Genomic DNA, 12,666 nt, shown 5'->3' on the forward strand with positions numbered 1-12,666 from the left:
GGTACAGCGCAGGCTTCCAATGCTAGTTATGTCTGACATAAAGGGATGGTGTCTGTACAGGTGCACCTAGACACTTCAATCCTCACATTTTTAAGACCCTCTCAGTAGCAGGGGAACCGAGAACGTAAGTAGACTTCCCTTTTGGAAAAGTGCCACAGCGTTCAAGTTTCCACAGTTTTCCATAGATTTAACTTCGGATTCTTCTGTTGAGCCTGAAGTTAACAGAGTGGGTATGGTAAAAGCAAGGGACAGCCTATGAAACAAGACATTTGGTAGGAAATTTGGGACAGGCAGAAGGAAGTACTTATTTATCCAAATCGTGATTAATATATGGAATTCATTGCCAAAGGATGGGGTGGTGTCCATGAGCTTTAATGGCTTAATATCTAGTACTAGGCAAACCATTGTTTGTTTAGAATACTTATATCCCACTTTATAGCTCTGAGTGGCTCTCAAAGCAGTGGTGTGGCATCGTTTGCCAGAGCCCAGGGCGTGTGCTCCGGGCAGGGGTGGGTGGGCTGTGGAGGGCAAACAGAACCCACAGTACCACCCAGCCCTTGTTGCTGCCGCTGCAGGGACACACACGCTGGGCAGGGGGCGGGCGCAGAAGTTTCACAGAGCCCACTGTGTCAGCCCAGCCCTCACTACCACAGCAAAGTAGGGCCACGCTGCACCGTCTGCCCACCTGCGCAGGGAGAAGCCTAGCCAGACGACGCTGGCCTTGGTGGGCAAAACCCTCTGACATTGGCTGGGCAGCCTTTCAACAAGGGGACTGGGGATGCAGCAGCGCGGCCAGGCCCAGAGACTGCCAGTGGCAGACAGGACAGGATGCGGATCCCTGTGGGGGGCACCTGGTTCACGCCTGCCTCAAAATCATGCGCCCAGGGCTACACCCCCCCAGCGCCCTCCCGCTATGCCCGTGTCTCAAGCAGCTGACCAAATAGTCTCAAAATAAAACCATGCTCAAATCTAGTACAGACCAGTCTAGCTTCGATGGCTTTAAAAATACATGGAGAATATTGGGTAAGTATTTCCAGTGCTTTTTTTTTTAACAACAACAAAAAAAACAACAACGAGGTGCCAATACTCACATGTTGATAAAAGTGCCATGAGTAGCACAAAAACAGAGAGGTGAAAGTGCTCCTTACTGGTGAGCACTGTCCCCCAATAGCACTGGGTCTTTCATGACAATTTTTTTTCTGTTTTGGATGTTGGGAGCTATAAAAGGAGGCTGTTGATAAGGAGATTAAATCAACACACTTTTGCCTAATGAAGAACAGTTAAAAATATATAATAACCACTTAGTCAACCATTTCCTTTGAGGTTCACTCTCCTACCAGGATGACTCACTAGAATATAAACCCACAGTAGGGTGATCTAACTTGGAGACAAATACAATGAATCGTGTGATTTTGACAAACAATTTACTCTGTGGGGATACCCCTAACTCACCACTAGCATTCTTTCATTGAGACCATTTTATTTTTCTTTGCCACAGCAGGGACAATAAATTTCCCTCATTTTTACACCAAAACAACCTTGCCAGTCCTAGTGAGAGAAGAATATGGCCCTAGGAGAGGGAAAGGATGTCATCACTCTTGAGATCCTAAATAGATGTGCTGCTGGTTAAAACCATGTGTATGTATATTTTCTTTTATGTTATTTTGATTTTGAATTCAAATGGATCACAAACGATTTGCAGGGGGGGCAGGGGGGAGGGAGAAAGTAAAGAATTCAAAGATTAAGAACAAAGGATCGGCTTTCATTCATTCAGCTCAGTAGGTTGTTGCCCCCAGCAGGTGGGTTCAATTTGTTTCACTGTCACATCAAAATTTTACAAGTCAATACATTCTGAATTTTTATTGAAAACCAGAAATTAACATGATGCATAAGCAGCTTCCTTTATATTTGCCACATTTTAGTCATTTAACACTTGCATCACTAGACTGTGATAAAATGTACTTCTGTTTTTATCTGGGAGGTGGAGCAAGGCCTGGATTTTATCCCCTCTGGTTCCTTTACTGCCCCAAAGTTGACCAGGCCGCTTATCTGACAGGCCTATGTGTGCACCCAGCTGGATTGGCGGCACATACACAACAGAGAGGTTTCCTTCCCAGTGCCCTTGTTGTCAAAGAGATCCATGTAACCAGTGGTGTTTGCGGTGGACTGGAGGGGCAAGGGAGCACAAGCCCCCTCTAATTCTAAATGCATTTATTTATTTTCATGTGCATCGATACACACATATCCAGCTAGTCAACAAAAGGTTTAGAATGACCTCTGAAACCACTCTTATTGACAGTGGCTGCCAGGCTTGGATTCTCTGCACTTTTCTGCAAGAGAGCCATCCCAGGCCAGTAGACAGCTTAGATGAATGCTACTTGTTCTGATCTAATGCTGCCGCTTCTGCAAATGTTACAAGATTTGGAAGGCCTAAAAACACAATTATAAGCAAAGGAGTTCTGGTGCCTTTTTATGATCTGGTGAGGAGCTTGCGGGTGCTGCTGGACACAGCCCTGCTTTTTTTTTAAAAAAAAAATCTTTTTATTGAGTTCTTTTTAAAACAAAACCATAAAAAGTAAATAAACCAAAAACATACAAACGGTCAAAAAGAGGGGGGGAAATTCAAAACAGCACATACAGCACATAAAGCAAGAAAAGACAAACACAAAACAAACCAACATCAATTCATGACATAACAATGATTAACTTCCCTCCATCTCGGTTTTGGGCTATATAACCTTGTGGTTACACAGCCCTGCTTTTTGAAGGACAGATGGGGGTGGTAGTAGCCAGGAATAGAAACCGAAGGTGTCCATCAAGGCTCTTGGGAAATGGGTTGCAAAAATCCTTTACTTGGGAAAGAGACACTAAGTGCTATGGCGCCTTTGATTGTCATTATTGCATTTTATTTTCCCAGCCAGTAGTATGAGAGGTGCAGGACACATTCATTACAAAGTTTGTACTAGGTACAAAGACTTCAATTAAGTTTCAAGAAGTACTCACATATTGGATGGCATAGTGGTTCTCATGAAGAGGCTTCTAACTTCCTTTCTGTCATGAGCAGGAAAAAGGTGTCAGTTGAACAGCGACTGAAAAAGCCACATGCAAATGCTATAGAGGAAAATGAACAGAAGCTGTACTATGTGAAATATAGTGGACTAAAATATATATATATACAAAAATATCTGTGTGTTTGCAGAAAATCACATAAGCATTATCTCCCAATGCAAGCAATCAGCAGGATTAAGCAACATGGACAACAACTTTTATTGTTTGTCTTGTTATAATAAACAAATATTATTCACTGCTAGAGCCAGACACCCAAGTTCTGCAGTCTGGGATGTTAGATATAATGAAAATGAAATCACCTATACAAGAGTTACTGGGGATAATGAAACAACACAGGAAAACTAGTGAGGAAACTTTTAGCAAAATAATAAAGAAGTGCAATTGCAGATGAAGTTGATGTGGAACTTATAGCACCTAGACAAACCATACAAGAGAAAAACCATGCCACTCATCACAACCAATCTGCACAAGAGCTCTACCAGTGATCCATCTACATTTCCTACCTGCAATTGTTTATTACATCAGTGAGGACTTGTTTCAGCGATGAAACCCAACCTGCTTACATTTTTCTCAGATTTACTACACTGAATAAAAAGTCATTCAAGCCCATGTCAGTTCCATTCAGGAACTTTACAATTTTGAAAACTTTGTGGCTGTATCTGTGACTCAGTATGTGTTGTGGGCAAAAAGACATAACAAAGAAACAGCCTTACTCATCTATTGGAACTCACCAAACTGTTCCAAGCTATTGAAATAGCCATCCTTGCAGCACTTTCCCTCCCAGGTACAGGCACTCTCAAACAAGGGGCTTGCCCCACAATTTGTTACACCCCAATTGCTAGACTCCCATCATTAACGTATACTGTTTTCTTTCAGAGATCTTAACTCTCACATCTAAATCTACTTTGCTGCTCCTGTTTACACACACACACGTGCCATCCCTGCCCCAAATACACATACTGGAAGGGATGCAGTTTGATGATGCTCATGTGTCTTCTTTGGAATGTGTGTTTGGTTCTCATATAATTCTTTAATTCTAAATATAGTTAACATTTAAAATTGTTATAGAAGGCAAGCAGCAGTAATCATCTTCTTTGCCCTAATGCCTCTCTAATTGGCAGATTGGAGTGCATATATGCATAAAAAAAGACTAAATAAAAACCCAGAACCAAGTAGCACAAATGTTGAAACTATGAGAGTAAAACCAAACACACAAATCTAGGAATACCATACAAAAATGGATTGAGGGAACAGGATCCCCCCCCCGCCCGCTCCAACCTAATAAAATATCCTTCATAAACTGCTGATAGTCTATGGTTAATGAAGTAGATGCTGAAAGCTGACCAGTGTATTGGAAATGAATACAGGGGAAAAGAAATTATTATACACAAAATTGGCAGAACAGAACAGTGTGTCTATTAAGCAAAAGGAAATAGGGTGTAGCTGAATATTTTCTCTGACCAGCTGGTGAGAACAGACAGGGAGCAAAAGAAACCTGTAAAATGTAAAGCAAAACAAAAAAAAAGACAGACATGATGGATGTCCTGTGAAGAACTAAATAAACAAAACTGCTGATATTATACAAGTTCAGGATGTTGTAATTATCATTATTTTGCAAAGCAATGATTGGTCAAGATCATTTATCAGATATTGTTGGTGGAATGCAAAAGTCCTTTACCAGTTACTTCATGAATGGTATAGTGAAATATTCATGTATTATTTTTCTAAAATGCAAAGTTTATTGGTTTTTAAGTTTTTCCATAACAGTACAAAGAAGGAAAAAGAAAACATATCAGCAAAGGATGTCAATTCACAATACCATTTTGAAAATCAGGCACATGTGGTCAAAACCAAGTATTAAAAAGAAGGAAAAGGTGAAGGGTGGGTTGGATAGGCAAGGGGGATGTAGGGCTTTGGCAGAGCCCATATGGCATGTATACCACGCAAATAGTTCAAAATAGGGGTCTCAGATCTCAAAAACGTTATGCTCTTTGCACTTGCAGGCAAACATAGATTTTTTCATATGCTGCAAGAGATGAAAGGTCCTCCAACCAACAAGCTATCAGAGGAGCCTTGTCCAGTCCTTCCAGTGCAGTAAAACTAGCCACTTAATCAGCAATAATGTGTAGGTGGTTTTCCTGTCCAAATGAATTCTTGAATTTTGCTCCCATCTTTCTCTCTGCTGCTATAAAGTGTAGCACTGAGACTAAGATGGAGAATCTGACAGATGTTGATGGCAGATTGAAGTTGCTGGGGCAGTGTCCCTTTCACCCAAAAGACCAGCCTCCATTCCTGTCATGGGATATTTATATACAGAAACAAGATTTGGGGATAAATGTTATTTTTTACTTCCAATATCCTTCCATGGGGTCACGAAGAGTCAGACACAACTAAACGACTAAACAACAACAGTCCTTCCTATCTAGGAAAACGGGAAAGAACTCCAAAACCTAAACTCTGTTCCATATTCTTGAATAATTATTCATGATTGTCAGTTTTTTACAAATTCCAAGATACTTTATAGATTTTGCCAACAAATGTATTTTTGTTATTTGGAACCAATTGTTTCTTCATGTTTTCTTGTAGCTTTACTCCCAGCCTTCAGATTTACTACAGTTTATTTTTATATCCCATATTTGTGCAGTGTTTTAGTGAATTTTCATATGATTTTTTTATATTTACTGTAAGTCACTGTTACGGGGCAGCATACAAATGTTATTCATAAAGAAACAATAAATGTTCAAGTGAAACTTAATTTAAAATATGTTTTAAAAGAAAATTGATCACGGTGGTGGAAACAAATGAAAAAGTTTATTTCTCAACCATGGCAGCACATCACCACTAGAGGGTGCTCCCAGGGGAAATGAAACATTGCTGATCCAGCATTTTTTCTCTCCAGCCCAAACGGAAAGCACAGCATTTAGAAAAAAAAGTCCACAGGTTAATGGCCACTAGAGGGAGACTTCACTGACTCTGGGAAATTGGGGACATTGATTGGAGACAATTCTGAGGTTGAGCCGTTTATTCAGTCATTAATGTAATTGAGGCAGGAATTGTACTCTGGATTTGGATTTGGAGGACTGAAGACATCTAGCAAATCTACCTGGAGGTTTTTCAAAGATTTGCAGAGGTATATGAAGTCCCAGAAAATATATATAAAGAAGTAGGAAGGCACAAAGCTCTAAGATAGCCAGTGGGAGAAAATGAATTCATAAAGAGCAGAGAAAACAATAAGTGTGCTTTGGAAACCTGAAACTAATGCACAATATTAAGTACTAGGGTTGCCAAATTTCAAAAAGTAAAAAATCAGGATACACCAAAAGTTGTTTTTACAAATGCAATTTTTTGATTGACTTGCCTAAGATCCAGGACAAAACACACCACCTTTCGGAAATGCCCCCCCCGGACGTCAGTCCACCTTTGAAATCCCAGTAATGTCCAGGAAATTCCAGACCTATGGCAGCCCTACTAAGGACAGAAGAGAGTTCTAAAAAATGCTAGGAAAGTAGGTTGCAGGATTCACAACTGTACAGAAAGGAGGACCAGGTTAAAATGGGAACAGTTAATGGAATATTTCAGAGCATATAACACAATTTCAAAAATGTGCCCATGGGGAATGTTTTCTTTGCAGGGTTGCCAACTTGAATGAAATATTGCGGTGGCCCAGGTAAGCCCCGCCTCGCATAATCGATCACATGACACAGTGCACACACACCATTTGAATGGCATTGCCCATCAACTTTGTGGGGGCCCGGCCCCTGCAAATGTTTTATTGTGGGGGCCGAAGCCCCCACAACCCCTAGGAGTTGGCTCCTATGTTTCTTTGTATGTGTACAACCTATTCTGTAACTAAGTCTGTTATATTGCTCTCCCTCAGCACAGGCATCACTTGCCATCTGTCTCACAAGTCACAAAACCGTTTTATACCAATTCAAGCATTCTCCATTTGCCTACTTTCTGCCACCAATATCACAATTCTTTAGGCAGAGTTAAGCAAAGGAGACTTCATTGATCCACACTGGTCAGATGCCTTCCCCAGGTTTTGCCTCTGAACATGAAAGATCCATTTCTTTAACCCTCCCTTAAGACCATAGGCGCTGACTCCATGGGGCCTGAGGGGGCCCGAGCCCCCTCAAAAATTCGTTTGGGGGGGCTCTGCCCCCCCAATAATTTAAGAAAATTATTAGTTATATTATGCTTTGTAAAATCACAAAATTATGTTGGTATTTTTTATTTTCCTTGTTTGACGATAGTTACCTTTTAAAATACATTCAGTAATGAGTTAAAACAAATAATTATTACGGTAGTAAAAGAGGCGGCGCGAGTAGTTTTGCTCGGTGCGTGCGACTGGCCCAGCCCCTCTTTCCTTTTCCTCTCTTCTGCTCTCCCGCCGGGCGCCTGAGGGAGAGTTACTTAGTGGTTCTGAGGAGCCGCTGTTGTTTCGGCAGGGGAAAAACCGCCGCCTGCGAACCGCCAAGCTCCCTCTCTCTTTCCAGCCTCTCTCTCTCTCTCTCTCTCTCTCTCTCTCTCTCTCTCTCTCTCTTGCTATGGCCAAGGAGGAGAAGAAGCCCTTCAGCCAGTCTATGGCCGAGTGGCGGAGGTTCATCTACAACCCCAACAGCGGCGAGTTCCTGGGGCGAACCGCCAAGAGCTGGGGTGAGGAGGGCGAGCGAGCGCGCGCGCGCGGGGAAGGGAGGGGAGGGGCGGCCGGCACGAGGGGCGGTGGGAGGCGAGGCGCGGCGGGCACTTGCCTTGCCCATCACGCATCTCTTTTTTTAAAAAATAATTTTTATTAATTTTCCAATTTTAACAACGAAACAACACCAAACAATACAAACAACAACAAACATAGACACATACATACATTTTTGCTTTCTTAACCTAATTTTCATAAGCCTCTTTTCTCGGACTTCCCCGTACCTTCCCCTTTTTGCATCTTAATTTCAAAATTTTTCAGCAACCCTTTTAGCCAATTATAGTTTAACTTATTCTCCTTTCAATTACACTTTGAATCAAAAGATATATATAGCTGTAATTATACATCTTCCTTTCCCTTAACACTTTAACACCCCTCAATTTTATAGCAATTTTTAAGATATGCTTTAAACTTCTTCCAGTCTTCCTCCACAGTCTCTTTCTCTTGGTCACGGATTCTGCCGGTCATTTCTGCCAATCCCATAAAATCGATCACTTTCACCTGCCACTCTTCCAGCGTGGGTAACTCTTGTGTCTTCCAATACTTTGCTAGAAGAATCCTTGCTGCCGTTGTGGCGTACATAAAAAAGATCTTATCCCTCCTTGACACCAATTGGCCGACCATACCCAAAAGAAATGCCTCTGGTTTCTTATGAAAAGTACATTTAAGTACTTTCTTAATTTCATTATAAATCAGTTCCCAGAAGGCCTTAATCTTTGGGCAGGTCCACCAAAGGTGAAAAAAGGTACCTTCGGTCTCATTACATTTCCAACATTTATTATTGGGCAAATGATAAATCTTCGCAAGCTTGGCTGGGGTCATGTACCACCTGTAAATCATTTTCATAATGTTTTCTCTTAAGGCATTACAAGCCGTGAATTTAATACCTGTGGTCCACAACTGTTCCCAGTCAGCAAACATAATATCATGACCTAAGTCCTGTGCCCATCTAATCATGGCTGATTTAACTGTCTCATCAATTGTATTCCACTTCAACAGCAAGTTATACATCCTTGATAAATTCTTCGTATTGGGTTCTAACAATTCAGTTTCTAATTTCGATTTTTCCACCTGGAATCCAATTTTCCTGTCTTGTTTAAAGGCCTCCATTATTTGAAAATAATGGAGCCAATCTCATACCTTGGACTTTATCTTCTCAAAGCTCTGTAATTTAAATTCACCACTTTCTAGTTCCAAAATCTCAGAATATTTTGGCCAATTAGTTCTCATATTAAGTTTCTTCACCTCTTTAGCCTCCATTGGTGATAGCCACCTGGGAGTTTTGCTTTCCAACAAATCCTTATACCGAATCCAAACATTATATAGTGCTTTCCTGACAATATGGTTTTTGAAACCCTTGTGCACTTTAACCTTGTCATACCAGATATATGCATGCCAACCAAACATATTGTTAAAACCTTCCAAATCTCTCCTTCTCGGTCTCTCTCCCTCCCTCAGCTGGCGAGGGGGCCACGAGGCGGGTGGCAGCAGCAGCAACGGGCCGGGAGCGGCTCTTAGAAAACTTCCCCCCAATATTTTTTATAAGTCGGTGCCCCTGTTTAAGACCCTCTAAAATCATTGCTATAGTCCTATCTTAAGAAGCTATGTGGAAGTTATTTTATTTGGAAGACCATTTTCAGAAGCTGAAAATCAGTTGCAAAAGCATGAACATCTTTCCTCTCCCAGATAAGCTATTTTGTGGTTCCTTTTGAGCACTTTTATGCACTTTAGAGAATGTGCAAAAGCTAAATGAAACAACTGGGTTAAATCTCTATAATAGATGCCTACAACAGCAGTAGTTTTTGAAACTGACCTAAAACTTCACATCTTTATGACACTTCAGTCATGGATGCAATTCCTATGTCCTTCAAATGCAACATGCCCATTATTACACAGGAAAATTTGTTGGGAACTGAACTCATACCCCCAAATCATCTTGACTATGTGTGTTTGTTAAGACTATACATACAGAATCTATTCCCTAGATTCCCAGAACCAAGATGTTTTGATTGGGAAGTGAAGTTACTTGTCTTGTCAACAACATTTATAATTTGACTTTACAAAGTGCAGCTCTGTAACGTGTGCTATTTGACCAAAGGAATCTGCAGGCTCTAATCTAGCTTGTTAGTAGTTTGAAAAGTATGGTTTGCATGAAGCTGCATGAATCAAAATGAATTATGAATCTGAAAATTGGCAATTATGTTGCATCACACAGCTCAGAGCACAATGATAAACCACAATCCAGATTTTTCAGTTTAAATGGTTTTACATTCATGCAAGCAAATTAACCATAAAATGGTTGTGGGGGGGAGAGAAAAACAAAATATCCCAAGAAAGAATAAACTGCAGATAATAAGCACCAATCTGGTGTTGAATGCTGCCCAAGATACCAATTGTTTTAAGTCACGACAAAGACAGCTGAATGCTCATCTTGTGGATATAGAGCATGGATGATTGCTTGCCATGAGTATCTTCTCTCACAAATAACAGTTTTTTCGCTCTTAATTTTCTGCTAAATTGGAAGCTAACTGCTTCCCACATTGTCATTGGAACACCTGCAGCTGTGCTGGATTTCTGCGCACCATTTCTTTTAGGTAAAACAGCACTCCACTTTCCTTCAGTTCCTCATTATGCTTATGTCTTCCTTTCATTGCGCTACAGCACTAATGATTCAGGCAGGCTGGTCAGTCATTAAGTGACAAGCAAATGATACCGTATGCAACGTGTGACTAATCGGTCTGAACAAATGAAATCACAGACTTGCTTTTCCCATCATTCATTTCCCAAACAGTAGCAATGTGGTGCACAGCAGGTAGTTCAGTTAAAACCAGCCTTGTAAAACAAATTTCCTGCAGCCGTTTTAAGTGCACGCGCTGTGATGGGTTTGAGATGCTGCAGTTAGGAATCTGTGCCCAAGGGAATGAAGAAAGGTTTGGGGTGGAAGCAAAATAGGGACGCAGGGGAGAAGGAGGAGGAATCCTCAGTACATACATTACTGTAATTAAGGGTTTAGTATCTTATTGATGTGGTTTCTGTTTGGATAGCTCTCAGAAATGACTGTTGCATTAGCAAACCCCAAACATAAAGCACTTATCATGGAATGAGCAAGGAGAAAAGGGAACACTTGTTTCAACCAAATTTTCAAAGATGCATGTTTAATATACTCTAAAACCAAAAATATTTACTATATGCAAAGCGTGACACCATTTTTAAAAAGCAGGAGAAATAAGCGCATGGAAAAATCTAAAAGCTGGCCATAATTCTACAGTATTTCATATGGTTTGGAAGCATTTAATATTTTCTTATGAATATTTTTAAAGTGGCAATATATCTGTTAGTTATGTTTGTCAACATCAGACTGATTTGCACAAAATTTACCAATCATAACTGAAATTAGAATATTGTTACAGGGATCATTTGGCACAGAATATCCTATATTTGGCTGAAATGTCCAAATGTTCACCTTCACACTTTCAGTTATCCCATTTTTTTATCTGGTTTTACCTACACTACCTTATTCCAGGTGGTTAATTTTTACCCAGTGCCTTCCTGAGAATGATCAGGCAAAATGAGACCACATCACCTTTATTCCCAGGGCGGTGCACTGGTTGTGAGCTACCAGGCCAAATTCAATGTGTTACAGTATAGTAAAGGTAAAGGTACCCCTGCCCGTACGGGCCAGTCTTGACAGACTCTGGGGTTGTGCGCCCATCTCACTTAAGAGGCCAGGGGCCAGCGCTGTCCGGAGACACTTCCGGGTCACGTGGCCAGCGTGACATCGCTGCTCTGGCGAGCCAGAGCCGCACACGGAAACGCCGTTTACCTTCCCGCTGGTAAGCGGTCCCTATTTATCTACTTGCACCCGGAGGTACTTTCGAACTGCTAGGTTGGCAGGCGCTGGGACCGAGCAGCGGGAGCGCACCCCGCTGCAGGGATTCGAACTGCCGACCTTTCGATCGGCAAGTCCTAGGCGCTGAGGCTTTAACCCACAGCGCCACCTGCGTTACTGTGTGTTACAGTATAGAAAACCATTAAATGACTTCAGGGTCAAGTACTTCTAAGAGCAACAAATTTGAAACAATAAATGAACAAAAGTTATGACATGAACACTGCTTTACATGACATTATGGTATGGAGAGAGCTGCCTGTGTTCATTGGTTCATAATGTATATGCACTTGATAATGTATTGGTTCATAATGTATATGCACTTCATAATGTATATGCACTTTCTATAAATATAATAACCATTTCCATCTAAATGCCCAGCCATCAATCTCTCCCCACACTGCCCTCCCTCATAACATTCATCAGTGCTCTCCTAACTGTCACTTCTAACTGCCATCACCTGTTTCTCCTCAACATTCCCAAAGGAAGTTCCCGCCAATTCCTTGCCTATCAAACAAAAGATTCTAAATTACCTCAAACCATTTGCCAGTTTGTAACCACTCAAATAACAGTTATACAAAAATACACAGCCCTGCAGCGTATAGGTAAACAACTATATAATAATTATATCCCTCATATACATATTTTTAAAGCCACCCAGAGTTCAGTTTGTCACAAAGAGTTCAACTCTGAAGCATACAACAAGCAGAAGATTCATCTCAACAGGTGTAGAGAATCCATTTCCCTCATAACTGAGGGTTGTGTCCAACTCAGAGGAGACCCACTGGAATGAATGGACTTAAGTCAGTCATATCCATTCATTCCAAGCCTCTTTATCCAGTCATTAGGATTCTCCTCAGATCACAAAGGTGCTGAGGTCCCTTTGGGGTCACAAATAAAATATTTGCGGGCGTCGGGAGCCCCCAAAGTTGATGGGCATTGCCATTCAAATGGTGTGGGTACACCCCGTCATATGATCGATTATGTAGGGCAGGGCTCCCCAATATTTTATTCA

The 12,666-nt window shown here is 41.2% G+C and overlaps 1 protein-coding gene across 3 annotated transcripts in view; it reads right to left on the reverse strand.

The window, feature by feature from the left end:
• Positions 1-12,666, reverse strand: part of CDCA7L (cell division cycle associated 7 like) — a 67,840-nt gene that overhangs the window by 45,372 nt on the left and 9,802 nt on the right. The window contains exon 1 of one of the 3 annotated variants that reach the window (XM_083705302.1): positions 3,004-3,109. The exons of 1 other annotated variant lie outside the window; for it this stretch is intronic. The gene's annotated coding sequence lies outside the window, so the exon portion shown is untranslated. Of the gene's footprint in view, positions 1-3,003; positions 3,110-12,666 lie in introns of those variants that run through there. One more of the 3 variants, XM_083705303.1, reaches the window with a different exon arrangement.

This window comes from Podarcis gaigeae (genome assembly GCF_964106915.1).
Source record: "Podarcis gaigeae genome assembly, chromosome: 12".
NCBI lineage: Eukaryota > Metazoa > Chordata > Lepidosauria > Squamata > Lacertidae > Podarcis > Podarcis gaigeae.